We start from the raw sequence: 15,080 nt of genomic DNA, 5'->3' as shown, positions 1-15,080 counted from the left end.
GGGATTGATGTGTAAGCCTGCCCTAGCTAACTCAGCCACCACCTGTTCCAAGTGGTATAGATGGGCCTCCCAGGTAGTGCTATACACGACAATGTCATCTAAGTAAGCTGCAGCATACTTCTCATGGGGGCGTAGTACGACATCCATCAATCTTTGGAAGGTGGCCGGAGCCCCGTGTAGGCCAAAAGGTAGAACTTTAAATTGATATAGGCCTTGGGGGGTTGCAAAGGCGTTTTTTTCCCGGTCTGTGGTTTTCAAGGGGATTTGCCAATATCCCTTGGTTAGGTCCAGTGTACTCAGGAAGTTTGCGGATCCTAGGCTCTCCAACAATTCGTCCATTCTTGGCATTGGATAGGCTTCGTATCTGGAAATGGTATTCAGCTGTCGATAATCCATACAAAACCTAATTGTACCGTCCGGCTTTGGTACCAGTACTATCGGGGAGGACCAGGAGCTGGTGGATGGTTCAGTTATATCCATGCGTAGCATGTCTTTTACCTCGTTTTTGATGATTAGCCTTCTTGCTTCGGGGATCCGATAGGGTCTTAGCCGGACAGTCTGTCCGGGATCGGTTCTGATCTCATGTTCGATTAGATTGGTTCTTCCAGGTAAGGTCGAGAAGGCCCCTGCATAGGGTGATAGGCTGGCTAACAGTTCGGATTTCATGGAAGGTGTTAGTATTTTACCCCATTGAACGTCTTCCAGCTTGCCTTGTTGTCGGGTCACATTTTGTTCTGAACCATCGTCACCGATCTCCATCGTTGCCGCTAATATGGGTGTGGTCCATGCCTTTAGTAGATTCACATGATATACCTGGTCTGGTTTGGTCCGGTCGGGTTGGTGGATTCGATACGTCACCGGACTAAGGACCTCCTTAACTTCATAAGGACCTCTCCATCTGGCCAGGAGCTTGTTCGTACTGGTAGGTAGGAGGATCAATACTTGGTCCCCTACCTTGAACGTTCTCATCCGACTTCCCTTGTTGTATGTTTTCTCCTGAGTTAATTGGGCTTGTCCTAGATTCGTTTCGGCCATTGAACGGAGTATTGTCAGATGTTCTTTTAGCTCTTCGGTATACTCTGTTAACGAAATTTCATCTGAAGTCTCCCATTCCTCTTTTACGAGATCCAATATGGTTCGGGGTTGTCTTCCGAAAAGGAGCTCAAAGGGAGAGAAGCCTGTAGATGATTGCGGTGTATCTCTTAATACCATTAAGACCAAGGGTAATACTCGTTCCCAGTTCTTCCCATCGGGTCCTGTTACTCTTCGTATCATCTTCTTGATTGTTTTGTTATACCTTTCGACTAACCCGTCTGTCTGGGGATGATACACTGAGGTACGTAGCTGATGAATCTGTAGTCTCTCGCATACTTGTCGAAGTAGGGTGGACATGAAATTGGTCCCTTGGTCGGTAATGACTTCCGAGGGTAGCCCCACCCTCGCGAAGAAGGGTATGAGTTGGTCACATAACTGTCGGGCTGAGGTTCCCTTCAAGGGGAACGCCTCAGGATATCGCGTAGCATAGTCAACTATGACTAGTAGATACCTGTACCCTCGGGAAGCAGGTTCTATAGGTCCCACGATGTCCATGCCTATTCGCTGGAAGGGTACGTTAATGAGGGGCATTTTCTGTAATGGGGCCTTTGCTGGTAAAACCCCACTGGTTAACTGGCAAGTCGGGCACGCCTTGCAGAACCGGGCTACTTCCCCATATATGCCTGGCCAATAGAACCGTCTCAAGATGTTCTGCTGGGTTTTTAGGGAGGCCATGTGCCCCCCACAGGGGTGGTTATGTGCTAACTGCATTATGACCATCCTATGTGTTTTTGGCAAGACCAGTTGTTCTTTTATGTTCCCATCGTCCGCTTTGTATTTGCGATATAAGAGGCCATGATGAAACAAGAACCCCGGTCCCTTTGTTACATCTGGTTCTATCTCGTTGGCCGCTCTCTCCCGGGCTACCCGAAGGGTTGGATCAGTCAGGGTTTCGCCTCTCAGGGAATCTTCATGATCTTCGGGGTTCCAATTGATTGGCCGAGTCATATAACTGGCTTGACACCACTCCAATCTGTTCCGTCTTTTGTGACCGGGAGGGTTTCTGGGGTTCTCTTCTTTCGTGACTTTGTGGTTGACCCTGCTTCCGCCTTCTTCCTCTATGGTCCTTAGTGCTCTATCAAAGTGTGGTATGTCTGTCCCTATGACTACGGGGGTAGGTAGGGTAGGAAGGACGGCAGCCTTTAACTGAGTGGTTTCGTGGTTCATCTCTATCTGTATCTCCTTCACCGGGTATGATTTTACGTCCCCATGAATACACCTTATTGGTATAGAAATGTTAGACAAGTTAGGTGTAGTACTCACGGTTGGAGATATGGCTGTTTGTCTACTTCCGCTATCTAGCAGCGCCCTCGTTGGTCGACCATCTACCCTTATATCCACAACATAGGGTCCAGGGCTGCGTTCTTCTGGATGGGTTTTCATAAAGCCAATTTCCATGGGCTCTGTCGTCTTCCTTCTGGGGCAAAACCGGGCAATGTGGCCCCATTCACTGCACTCAAAGCATTGGGGCTGTCGAAACCCCTGGGCCATAGGAGACTGCTTCTCCTCATGTCCCAGTTTCCTTTCTTCGTGTTTTTTTGGGGCGTCCTCTGGTTGCCTCCATCGGGTGGGGATCCCTCTTGGTCCCTTTTGTACTGGGTGTTCCAGGCTGGATAAGGTCATCCTTCCTATGGCACCGGTTATGGGGAGACGGCTATACCCGGCCTTTTGATAAGCCGACGCGATGTCCACGGCCTCTGCCAATGTAGGCCGGTGGTGTTGCCGAACCCATCTTTGCATTGGGCCTGGCAAGGCTTCTATAAACTGTTCCAGTATTATTTTGTCCAGGAGCGGTTGGTTAGCTGGGGTAGGTGCCTGGATCCACTTCTCCGTCAGATCTTTGATTCGGTAATATAACTGCCGGGGGCTTTCCCCATTCCTTAGCTTTGTGTCCCTTAACTGGATACGGTAGGCCTCCTCATCCAGGCCTAAACGGTCCAGTACGGCTGCCTTGATTTCACCGTATGGAGTGTTGCCATTGGGGTTCACCGCCTGATACGCTCCCTGCATCACTCCGGATAACAGGGGAGCCACATATTGTCCCCAACGTTCGGGTGGCCATTGCGCATTTCTCGCTATTCTTTCAAAACTGGTGAAGAAAAAGGCTGGATCTTCCCCTTCCTTATACTTCTGAAGCAGGGTGGACGGCACCATGGGCTGGTTCCTGGAGCTGGCTACTGCGTCCGTGAGCCTAGTAATGGTCTCGTGTTGTTTGTCTTGCGCCGTAGTTTGCAAGGCGCCCTGCAATTGGATGGCTTGCTGGAATGCCTGGCGGTCAGCTGCCGCTTGCTGTGTTTGTAGCTGTAGTAATTGTTGCAACTGTTGTTGGCCGTCCGTCAGCGCCTTAATTAGGGTCTCCATTGCGTTGTCGCTATATCCCACCTTCGTTGCCAATGTAGGAATCAAGAGTCACACCCAGTGGTTAGTTGCTGAAATAGTGCTTTATTCTTGAAACTTAACCAAATGAAATTATAGTCAATTGTTTTTGGCTGTTGAGAGTTACTTCACTTCTCTGGCCGCTTCCTAGGAAAATAACCTTCTTTCCTAAGCCTCTTGGGACTCCGGATAGGCCCACCAGTCGTTCCTTCGCTCTTCGCCCTCTCCGTATGACTAGAAAAGGAAACAACAACACGTTGATCAGCTCCCGGTCTTTTATAAGTCGTGAGTGACTTGTCTCCCCACCAATAGGGTCCTTCCCTGTCTATCAGGCTTTCTATTGGTTGTTCCTGCCACGTCCCGCCTCCTTTAAAGGCTGCCGTCTGGGGTTGTGTTTCCTGATTCTCCCGCCTGTCAGGGGAGTCCCGTCCACGTTCCCATGTGTGTCCCGAGGCCCCTCCTTCCCCTTGCTTGGGTGTCCCTGCTCGCCCGCCCCCGCCGAGCGAACTGCCCCCGTAGAGCGACCCGCTCCGTCTGGCCCGCCGCCTTTCTCTTCTTGTCTGCTCCGGCGGCGAGAGGAACACGCCGGGGTGCGCGCGTCTCCGCACCGCGGCCGGCCGCAGCTCCGAGCCCCTGACAGCACCCGTGACGGCCACCCCGGCGAACCAAGGTAAGGGCTGGGCAGCTTCGTGGGCCACTGTCAGTACTCCATGTTCCCCCATTTCCCTTCGCCCGACGGGACCCTCTTCACATACACCCATAGGCTCCTCCTTCCATCCCCTTCACTAGCACGGCTGATTGGCACAAGGCCTAGTCAGAGCATGAATGTAACGTACCGTTTTGGAATTATTTTTCACCAACCTTCTCGGTTCCCATCTCGGCTTGTGGCACTTTGAAATAGAATTTTGTTGTAGAATGTGCAGTACAAATGTTCACCTCGTGCGTTGTGTGGCAACTTGACATGATAATGAATACACTGGAGACATATTTAGTATGAGCACAGAATGTCAGCCTGTCTCACATAATGCTACAGAGGGCTGCTTCAGATGCACAAGGGAGCATGAACTGACATGCATGAATTATAGTAAGAGCCGTGCAATATATGTCAGAAGTGTAAGCAGCAAACAAATGATTCAAGAATGGGACAGGGACATGGTAATGAAGGGTGGCTGCTAAATAGGACACTAGGAGTAGGGGAATGCTTTGAGCCATCAAACAGTGCTGGACGAGGGAGAGGTGGGGTTTCGATTTAATTTTCTTACAGAGATGATATATCCCCAGAGGTACCAGCAACAAATAATTTTTGGATTGTTCTTACGTTCCTGTCGCGAAACATATTTTGCATCGCTGTTTGTAACTGTCCTTGGTTTTCTGAACGACTTACCTGAAGCAGTGTCTTGTCCAGTTGTTTTTTTTTTTTTGGTGGCATTCTTTCATAAAATTGAAATCTACCCGTCTCTGGCTTCAATCACTGAAAACAGGTATTGTTATTTAGCGTTGAGTGAAAGTCAGTAACTGTTAGAGGTACACAATGTGTCGAATCCCCACAAAGAATTGATAACATTCACCATATTGAAAGTGAATATATGAAAATTTAGTTTCCATTTCTGCGATCTGTTGTTCAGAGCGGTTACTCACTGTGACATCGAGAGAATGGAACTTCCTGAAATTATGTAAGCTTAACTATACATAATATTTGCGCGATTAAAAACGGCATGTGTGCTGTATGCACAATGGGCCTCATTACGAGTCAGGCGTTAAGGGGTTAACGGCGCCGTAAACGGCGCCGACCCTTAACGCCTGATTACAAGGTCCCTTAGCGCCATGGTGATTTTAACGCCTGCTTTTTGCAGGCGTTAAAATCCATGGCGCTAAGGGACCATGGTGCTAATTACGCCACCGTAATTTACGGTGGCGTAATTAGCGCCTTCCCCACTCCCATTATGCCCTATGGGGCAAAAATGGGAATGGGGAAGGGTAAAATGGGAAATGGGGATTTACCGCCCCACTCACCTTGGAATGGGGCGGTAAATCCGCCATCCACCATGGTGTAAACGTAGTTTACACCATGGATGTAAGGGTACGACCCAGGCGGTAACTTACCGCCTGGGTCGTAATGAGGCCCAATGACTAATTCAGTGACGTGCGAATGTGCGATTTGACCAAAAGAATTGATACAGTACGTTATGTTATGTTGAATGAATTGGATACCACGCACTATATAAAACAGAGTGGGTAACTCACGGTTTGTTTATCTATCTAGTAATTTGTGTATAGTTTAAAGAGGTGTGAATAGAGGTATGACTTTTTTGGACGTATTGCTTACTGGCCTTGCCCACCAATATATTCTGCGCAGAGTTATGGGTTGTTAGCTGGACCATATTGTGATGATTATTCCCCGAAGACCCGCACCCACAACCTGTATGGAGGCTAATGATATCTACACTGCTTTGTCCCATGGGATATCCTGGTGTGCTCTCACCGTTGCATCCTTGTGCACCATAAAGTGGGGGTTTAGGGGTGGTGGGCAGGGGCAGAACCTTTTCTATGGGCACTTGGTTCTCTTTTCGATCACTAATCTTACCACTTCCATTATAATGCCATCTGTCTGTGGTTCAACAGAAAATGTTACTATCTCTGTCCTTATTTTCTGCTAGGGCCCGCTTTGTGAAGCGAGTGCATCTGGTACTTCATCCCATTTGGAGGTATTTCAAAAAAGGTAGCAGGCACTCCTCTCCAGAAAGAACATGGCATGATAACCTGTTCTGAGATGAGTTTGCAGCACACGCTTTTTGCTCACTGTACCTTTCACAGATGGGAAATATCCATTTGCATATCAGTCTTTGTCCCGCCCACATGGGCAGTCCAGCACCGAAATGTTATGGCAATTCCTCTCTGGACAAGAGTACCAACAGCAACCCCATACACGTGTTTCAGCCTTGTTGGGCCTCATCAGTGAGGTGAAGCTGCGCCTCTCTGAGCACAGTGAGCAGGGAGTCCACGTCTGGTTGCATATGAGTCCAAGACTGATATGCAAATGGATATTTCCCATCTGTGAAAGGTACAGTGAGCAAAAAGTGTGTGCTGCAAACTTTCATCTCAGAACAGGTTTATCATGCCATGTTCTTTCTGGAGAGGAGCGCCTGCTACCTTTTTTGAAATATTTGAAAGGAACTTGGGGTTGGTCACCCTGAGTTACCTGGGGGCAACCAGGCGTGGACTCCCTGCTCACTGTGCTCAGAGAGACAAAGCTTCACCTCACTGATGAGGCCCAACAAGGCTGAAACACGTGTATGGGGTTGCTTTTGGTACTCTTGTTCAGAGAGGAATTGCCATAGCATTTCAGTGCTTGACTGCCCATGTGGGCGGGACAAAGACTGATATGCAAATGGGTATTTCCCATCTGTGAAAGGTACAGTGAGCAAAAAGCGTGTGCTGCAAACTCTCATCTCAGAACAGGTTATCATGTCATGTTCTTTCTGGAGAGGAGCGCCTGCTACCTTTTTTGAAATATTTGAAAGGAACTTGGGATTGGTCACCCTGAGTTACCTGGGGGCAACCAGACGTGGACTCCCTGCTCACTGCGCTCAGGGAGACAAAGCTTCACCTCACTGATGAGGCCCAACAAGGCTGAAACACGTGTATGGGGTTGCTTTTGGTACTCTTGTTCAGAGAGGAATTGCCACAGCATTTCGGTGCTGGACTGCCCATGTGGGCGGGACAAAGACTGATATGCAATAACTATCTACTCTCACTGAATCACATAACTATGGACCATTGGCCTGATGACCGCGGGAGGTACGACATATAGGTTGATTCCCAACCCACAGCCACGCTAACTCTCGCCCCATCAGCACTCTTGTGGACTCTGCGGAGGAATTGGCCTCCTAGAGGCTGCTTCTTGCCCAAACGGCCTGCGATTGGATATGCGACCACAGATGCGTATGGTCACTCTACGAGCTGGCTAAGTGAGCCTCACTACACCAGCGATTTCGATTGCAACCCCAACACTCGCGCTCGTCTGCAGCGACCACCTCCACATACATCACTTAGGCCCAAAACCTCTTGAATATCTGGAAGTGAACATTCATCCAACCAGACAATGGGGCTCATTACACGGACGGCGGCAACCATGACGCTATTAGCGCCATGGTTGCCGCCGGTATTTTACCGTGTCCGCCATGGTGAATGGCGAATTACCGCCCTATTCCAAGGTGTGTGGGGCGGTAATTCCCCATTCACCATGGCACTTCCCCATTCCCATTTTTGCCCCCATAGAGCTCAATGGGAATGGGGAAGGCGGTAATTACAATACCGCAAATTGCGGTACTGTAATTACCTCCAAGGTCCCTTTGCGGGTCCCGTCCTTAACGGCTGGTAAAACCAGCCGTTAAGGTAGGGTCCCACAAAGGGACCTCGTAGTAAGGCGGTAAGGGTTTACCGACACTGGTACCCTTACCGGTACCGGTACACCGTTACCGCCATCCGTGTAATGAGGCCCAATGTCTAGCAGGGCTCGTGGAGCAAATATAGTGGGTGCCATGGATACATTTGCCAAAGCCACTCCAAGGCCCAGCAGGGACAAACAACATCTAACCAGGATGAGGACACAGCGCATATGGACGCCCCGCCCGTCGACCTGACCGCCATGATGGAATCTATGGCCAAAAACCTTTCCTCCTTTCATGAAAAGCTAGATGACATAAATGCAAATGTGGCATCGCTGAGGTCCAAACTGGACCAGCACAGCACTAGAATCACTGAGGCTGAGACAAGGATTAGCACTAATGAGGATGGAATACACGCACTACAGGACACGGTTGCGACCCTAGCCCGGAACATGAAGTTCGTCAAAGCAAGATGTGACGACTTGGAATCCAGATCACGAAGAAGTAACATTTGCATCATCGGGGTCCCTGAGAACGCACTGAAGGGACAGATGGAACTGGCAACTGAAAATGTGCTGAAAGATCTACTGGATAATCCAGAACTATCGCCCTTCTTTGCTGTTGAACAAGCCCACGGGGCGCTGGCCCCGCACCCCAAACCTGGCGACTTCCCAAGGCCTATAATAGAGAAACTGCTGAGCTACAGAGACAGAGACCACATACTTCACCTGGCACGTGAGAAAGTGGAGCTCTGACTCGACTCCCAGATCATTAGAATTTTCCCAGACTTCTCAACCGGAGTGCAACAGGAAAGGCGCCAGTTTATTGGAGTGAAGCAAATGCTAAGAGAGAGAAATGTTCCTTATGCAATCCTATTCCCTGCACGCCTCAAGTTCACCTTTAAAAATAAGCTTTATTTCTTCACTGTCCATGACGAAGCGGTGAAATTCATTGTGGTGCAAATTCCGGTGAGCAATCCTTCAGTCGACTTGATGGAGAATGACTGAGCAGGAATTAAGCCTTTTCCCGCAATCGGTCCCAGACACAGGGAGCTATTATTTTCTATTTGTATGTGTTACGGGTACCTAGGGTAAGTGGGACTTGCCCAAAAGACTGAAAGTTGAATGCTAGGAGCTATGGGCCACTTGTATGGCATTGCCCCAAGGTTAGCTTCCGAGATTGTATCTGGGTCAATTGATATGAGGGGCATGCTAGCGAATGTTTATCCACTGCACCTTGAATCCAATGTACTATTTTCTATAATGAGAGCTCAGACTAACATCTACAATCTCAGGATCTGCCACCCTGTCTGTATGATCACATTGGGAAATAAGGAAATCAAAGTTGCCATAATGCATAATATGTAGTGGTACCACTACGTTCCCTTAGGAGTCGGAAACACGGCAGCTGCGCACCCCACTGTGGCTGCAATGGTTCTTTTAGAAGTAGTACAGTGCACGGGCCCCTTTTGGGCCCGAGCAGCGAACGGGCCAAGTTGGGAGCGGCCTGCCAGCATATGGGAGGAGGGTGCAAGACACACTGCTAGTTGGTGAGGGTGGGGGTTGGGAAAGTTGTGGAACGTTTTGCAAAAGATGGCAAAGATAATGTAGCACTGCACACAGCGGGCAGACAACATGCTCTTACGGTTTGTAGGCTCCTGCACATACAATTTAGAGGTGGCTGGCATGTCCCCTGCAGCACAGACATAACTAATCAGACAAGGTCATTGAAAGCTCGGGACACAGTTACCCTCACAGAGGCTAGCAGAACCACTGCTTACACCCAAGGGCGTGGGGTGGCAATGCTTTCACGGCTGGGGAGCCATGAAAATTTGGGGAGAGGTCAGATGTTACACATTGAAACTGGGAGATGGGAGGTTATCACTGGCACAGTTGTGGATACACGACGACGTGCGATCTGGGATGTGCCTTGGTATAACGACATGGCTGTACGTATAATGTCCCGGAACATTTGGGGGATAGGGAACTACACCAAGGCCCGAAGATTCACGGCATATGCCCAGAGACACGGCGCAAAGATACTGCTACTGCAGGAGACCCATGCCCAGGGCCACCTTGCATCATGCCTAGTACCTTCCTGGGGACCCAGCAGGTTTTATACCACACACTCCACACAGTCCAGGGGTGTCCTAACACTGGTACACAAGTCGGTTAAATTTACGCTGAAGAGGAGCTACATAGACTCTGATGGGCGGTATGTTATCTTATATTGTGTTATAATGGGCGTGGAGTACCTACTGGTGAACACACATGACCCAAATGTGGACACCCCTGACTTCTTTGATACTGTGGTCTCACTGTTGATAGGATACATTGGCGTCCCAATAATATGGGGGGGGCATGAACTTGATTTTGAACAATGACCTAGATAGGACGGAAGCGGCTCCTAGGGCTCTATCCCGTGCTGCTAGGAGATTACACTCACATATTACATCGCTTGGCCTGCACAACGTGTGGAGAACTCTTCACCCCCTGGACTGCGAGTACACTTACTACTCCTCGGTGCACGAAAACTCGTCGAGGATAGATCTATTTCTGGTGACAGGGTGATGGTGGGCCGGTTTGTAGAATGTCAAATACTTACTCGTACATTATCCGACCACGCTCCAGTGACTATGTAGGTCGAGCTGGGTCCCACTCCACCGGCCCGCTCCACCTGGCGCTTTAAGTCGGAAGCACTTCTAGACATTGTTTTTAAGGCAGAGATCCTCTCAGACTTAAAGACATTCTTTGAATGCAATACAGAACAGGACACCACCCTGGTGGTCCGCTGGGAGGCCTTTAAAGTATGTATAAGGGGCATGTCCTGTGTGGCAAGGAAATAGGGGGAAGGTGATAGACCTGGGAGGGCGCTTGCAAGGTTGGTTCGGGCGGAGGGAGGCAGGGCCCAAATTGACTGTATTAGGGACACACATGGCACACAACAATGGTCAGACAAACAGATATTGGAAAGGTTCTCCAATTTCTATGCCGAACTATACACGCCATCACAAGAGCACAGCATATGCGACATTCAAGAACTCCTAGACCAAATCCCCATGACATACATATCCCAAACTACCAGGGAACAGCTTGACACCCCGATCACACTTGATGAAATAGTCAACGCTATAACTGACCTTGCAAAAGGTAAGAACCCCGTGCCTGACGGGCTCACCTCTGAATTTTATCAGGAACATGTGGCGCTGCTGGCACCAAGGCTGCTAGAGGTCTGGTCTGAGTCTCTTTGTGAGTCCACTCTCCCTCCATCGCTGTACGAGGCGATTATAACCATTCTACTCAAGCCTGGTAAACCCAGTGACGAGTGTGGGTCGTATAGGCCACTGTCACTTATGAATATTGACACCAAGATATTTGCCAAGACCATTGCAACAGGTTCCTTCCAATTATGCCGCACCTTGTGCACGAGGACCAGAGCGGATTTGTTCCCGGGAGATCGACAGCCCTTAATATTAGGCGGCTATTTAATGTCATGTCTAGGATAGACCAAGGGGCCTCAGCCGTCGCGGTTACACTTGATGCCCAAAAAGCATTCGATATGGTGTCATGGCAATACATGTGGCAGGTCCTAGAGAGAATGGGAGTGGGCCCCCCCATGATACAATATATCAAATTACTATATCACTATATACTTCTCCCACGGCTAGAGTACGGGTCAATTCCATGACATCAGCGGCCATCACACTACTTAGAGGCACCCGACAAGGCTGCCCATTATCTTGCATCATATTTGCACTGGTCATTGAGCCGATGGAGGACTACGTCAGGGCAAGGCACTCACAGAACGGTATACGCTTAATGGAGACCCCTGAAATAATATAATTATATGCAGATGACGTGCTACTATACGTTAGGGACCCGGCCTCTCACCTGAACACTATCCTCCAAGACATAACTAAAATTGGTACCTTCTCAGGCTTCACTATCAATTATTCCAAATCTGAGATATTCCCGCTCACTACCTCGACTCAGCAACCAACCTGTGAATATCCCCTCTGCTGGTCCCCCCATGGCATCAAATACCTACGGGTTCAGGTATCACTATCCAGGCCTTCCCTGCTTATGGATAACTACAATGTGACCGCACAACTCATTGAGTCAAAGTTGCTGGGATGGCGATCTCTACCCCTGTCGCTAGCAGGGAAGCTGTCCCTGATCAAGATGATATTGGTCCCAAAACTCCTATACATCTTCACTAATGTCCCGATATGGCCCGGTAAACAATACTTCGGCAATTTACACAAAAATTGTGCACAATTCCTATGGCATGCAGGCGCGGTCCGGAAAAAGTGGGGACACATGACCTTACCATATGAAATGGGGGGCTTCATTGCCCCCGATCTAACCTTATATTGGTATGCGGCTCAAGCCCAATATGCTACATATTGGTACAAACACCCAACAGCCCCGCCTCATGTCAAACTCGAGAAATTGGCGACGCCCGGAATACACACCATGTCCTTAGTCCTTAATCGTAGTTATGTAACTGAGGCAGCCGCTGATCCTGTTGCATTTACATTAAGGGCATGTCACCGCCTTTTCGATATGTCATCAGACCCACGTCCCTACTACAGATGGCTCCCCATTTGGGAGTTTCCCAAGCTAGAACCCACACACGATAAGCTTTTCTCCCACTGTTGGCAAGAATTGGAATACCATGTTGTATTTGATCAATTACCAGAGGGTACATTTATAACTCCACAAACGTGGCGCCCTGGCCACTCCGGATCGGCACTAGAAATGTTGCAGTATTACAGACTGTGTGCGTCGGTCCAGGCCATGTGGTCCTCTTACCCTGACGAACCCCCAGAAATGCCTGAACTACAATATATAGCTAATTCCAGTAACAGTCGTGGGATAGTCTCGTCCATATACAAAATACTGGTGACAAAGTCTCCGGATCAACCCACCCAAGCCCGCAATGAATGGGCTGGAGAGCTGGGTCTCGAGATCTCTGATGGGTTGTGGAAAAGGATGTGCCTGCATACGTGTAAAGTCTCCCTCAATTTGAAATGCTGATGTATGCAGTATAACTATTGAACAGGATATATTACACCCTGCACAAACTAAATAGGTTCACCAGGGCCCAAACACACACTTGCCCTAGATGTCACCTTGAGCAGGCAGATCATATACACACGTTCTGGTCATGTCCCGTGCTGAATACGTACTGGTCTGAGATCTTGGAGGCCCTCTCCGAGATTGTGGAAATTGAGGTAGATCCGGATCCGCTGGGAGTACTGTTTGGGGTCTGGGGTAATGAAGATGTCAAGAAAGTGTCCAAGTTTCTTTTTTTTTTAACTTTTGTTTATTGGCAGAAGGTTAGGACAGGTACAGCACATTTTACGCAGAGAGAGACAGGAATCACAAATTGCATGTAGGCATTACATCATGATCTGTTACAAGCAGCACAGATTGGGGTAGGGGGAAGCACCGTAGCATGGGGGATCGTAAGGTGTTCAGTTCTTATGATGAGTCGGACGGCCCCGACAGGAGGGTGGAGCGCCATTCCACCTCGTCTCTGCTGTTTAAATAGCTACCGAATTCAGTCCACACATTCTTGGGGCGAGACGGAATGGGTAATGATCCAATATACTCTTCTTCACATGTTTGTACCCAAGTAAGGGCTTTCAGCCACATCTCCAGAGTAGGGGGGGATCGCCGCTTCCAGCATTGTAATATACATCTTTTGGCAACAATAGTGCTCATATTTAAGAATGTTGACATTTTTTTTGCACCTTCCCCAGCCCAAACCCCAAACAACAAGGCCAATGGGTCAAGGCCCACTGGGGACCCAACTATCTCTGAGAGCGCTTTCGTCACATCCAGCCAAAACTTACCCAGCGCAGCACAGGACCAAAACATATGTATATGATCTGCTTCTTCAAATGTACATTTTGGGCATGTGTGAGTCAGGGTGCGAGAAAATTTCGCAATTCTGAGCAGTGTGTAATACAGTCTGTTAAGGAGTTTGTATTGTATTGTATGCAGTGGAATCTAGAGACCTTGCGCGTGTGTGCACACATTTTGTTCCATATCTCACCAGTAATTTCCCTTTCTAACTCCCTGGCCCAAGCTTCCTGTGGTTTTGGGGATGCGTCCTCTAGTTTTCCCAGCTGCATTTTGTACAGGGAGGATATAATGCCTCTATCTCCTGCGGAATTTGAAATGTATTGGAGTTCTGGTGAGTCTGGGGGCTCATCTGGGTAGGAGGGCCACATTTCACCGACTGCCGCTCTTAGCCTGAAGTATTGTAGTAGCTCCATCGGTGAGTTGGAGTGTTCAGGCCACTATGTTAGAGGAGTAATAAATTTACCGTCGGGATATAGGTCAGTTAGTGCACGGTAGCCCAGGTTTCCCCAGTGTCACACCAAGTGCTGGTCGTGTGTGGGGGAGAGCCCAGGGAATTGCCATATGGGAAGCCATTTGTAGTACGGGCGATGCTCTTGTTTTGAATCCAGAATGCTATTCCGCGCTCTAATCATGGTGGCCACAGGGTCTGCTGGGGCATCCGTCTGGAACGTACGGTGTAATACTAAGGTCATGATGTTGTTCCCATCGCCCGCCAGTTTCTCTAATTTGACATAAGGGTGTGGATTCAGGTGTGTGCGTACCAGTGTGTGGCATGTTGGGCCTGTGCCGCAATCCAGTACAACGTTAGGTCAGGGGCAGCGAAACCACCTTTTTCATAGGGTAAGGTCATATGTTGCCACTTTTTGAGGACGGCTTCAGAATGCCACAGAAATTGGGCACACGCCGAGTGGAGCCTCTTGAAATAGTGCTTCCCAGGCCACACTAGAACATTAGCAAAGATATAGAGGAGTTTGGGAATCATGATCATTTTTATTAGGGATAGCCTGCCCGCAAAGGACAGTAGAAGATTGCGCCATTTGAGCATTCTGGATTCAATGTGCTGTGCCGCAGTCTCAAAGTTATCCGCCAGTAAAGAGGCTCTGGTTAGTGATACTTGCATGCCGAGGTATCTGATGCCACCTGCGGACCAGCGTAGGTGGAATTCACATGATGGTTGTAGGGTCGACACAGTGAGAGGGAATATTTCTGATTTAGAGTAGTTGATGGTGAAGCCAGAGTACGTGCCAATTTTAGTTATGTCTCGGATGATTGGGTCTAGATATGTGGAGGGGTTTCTAACACACAGAAGCATATCATCAGCATACAGTGAGATAATTTCTTGTGCGTT

The sequence above is a fragment of the Ambystoma mexicanum genome, chromosome 8 (assembly GCF_040938575.1).
Source record: "Ambystoma mexicanum isolate Mex_15411 chromosome 8, UKY_AmexF1_1, whole genome shotgun sequence".
NCBI lineage: Eukaryota > Metazoa > Chordata > Amphibia > Caudata > Ambystomatidae > Ambystoma > Ambystoma mexicanum.
Note: the sequence above shows the minus strand (reverse complement) of the source record.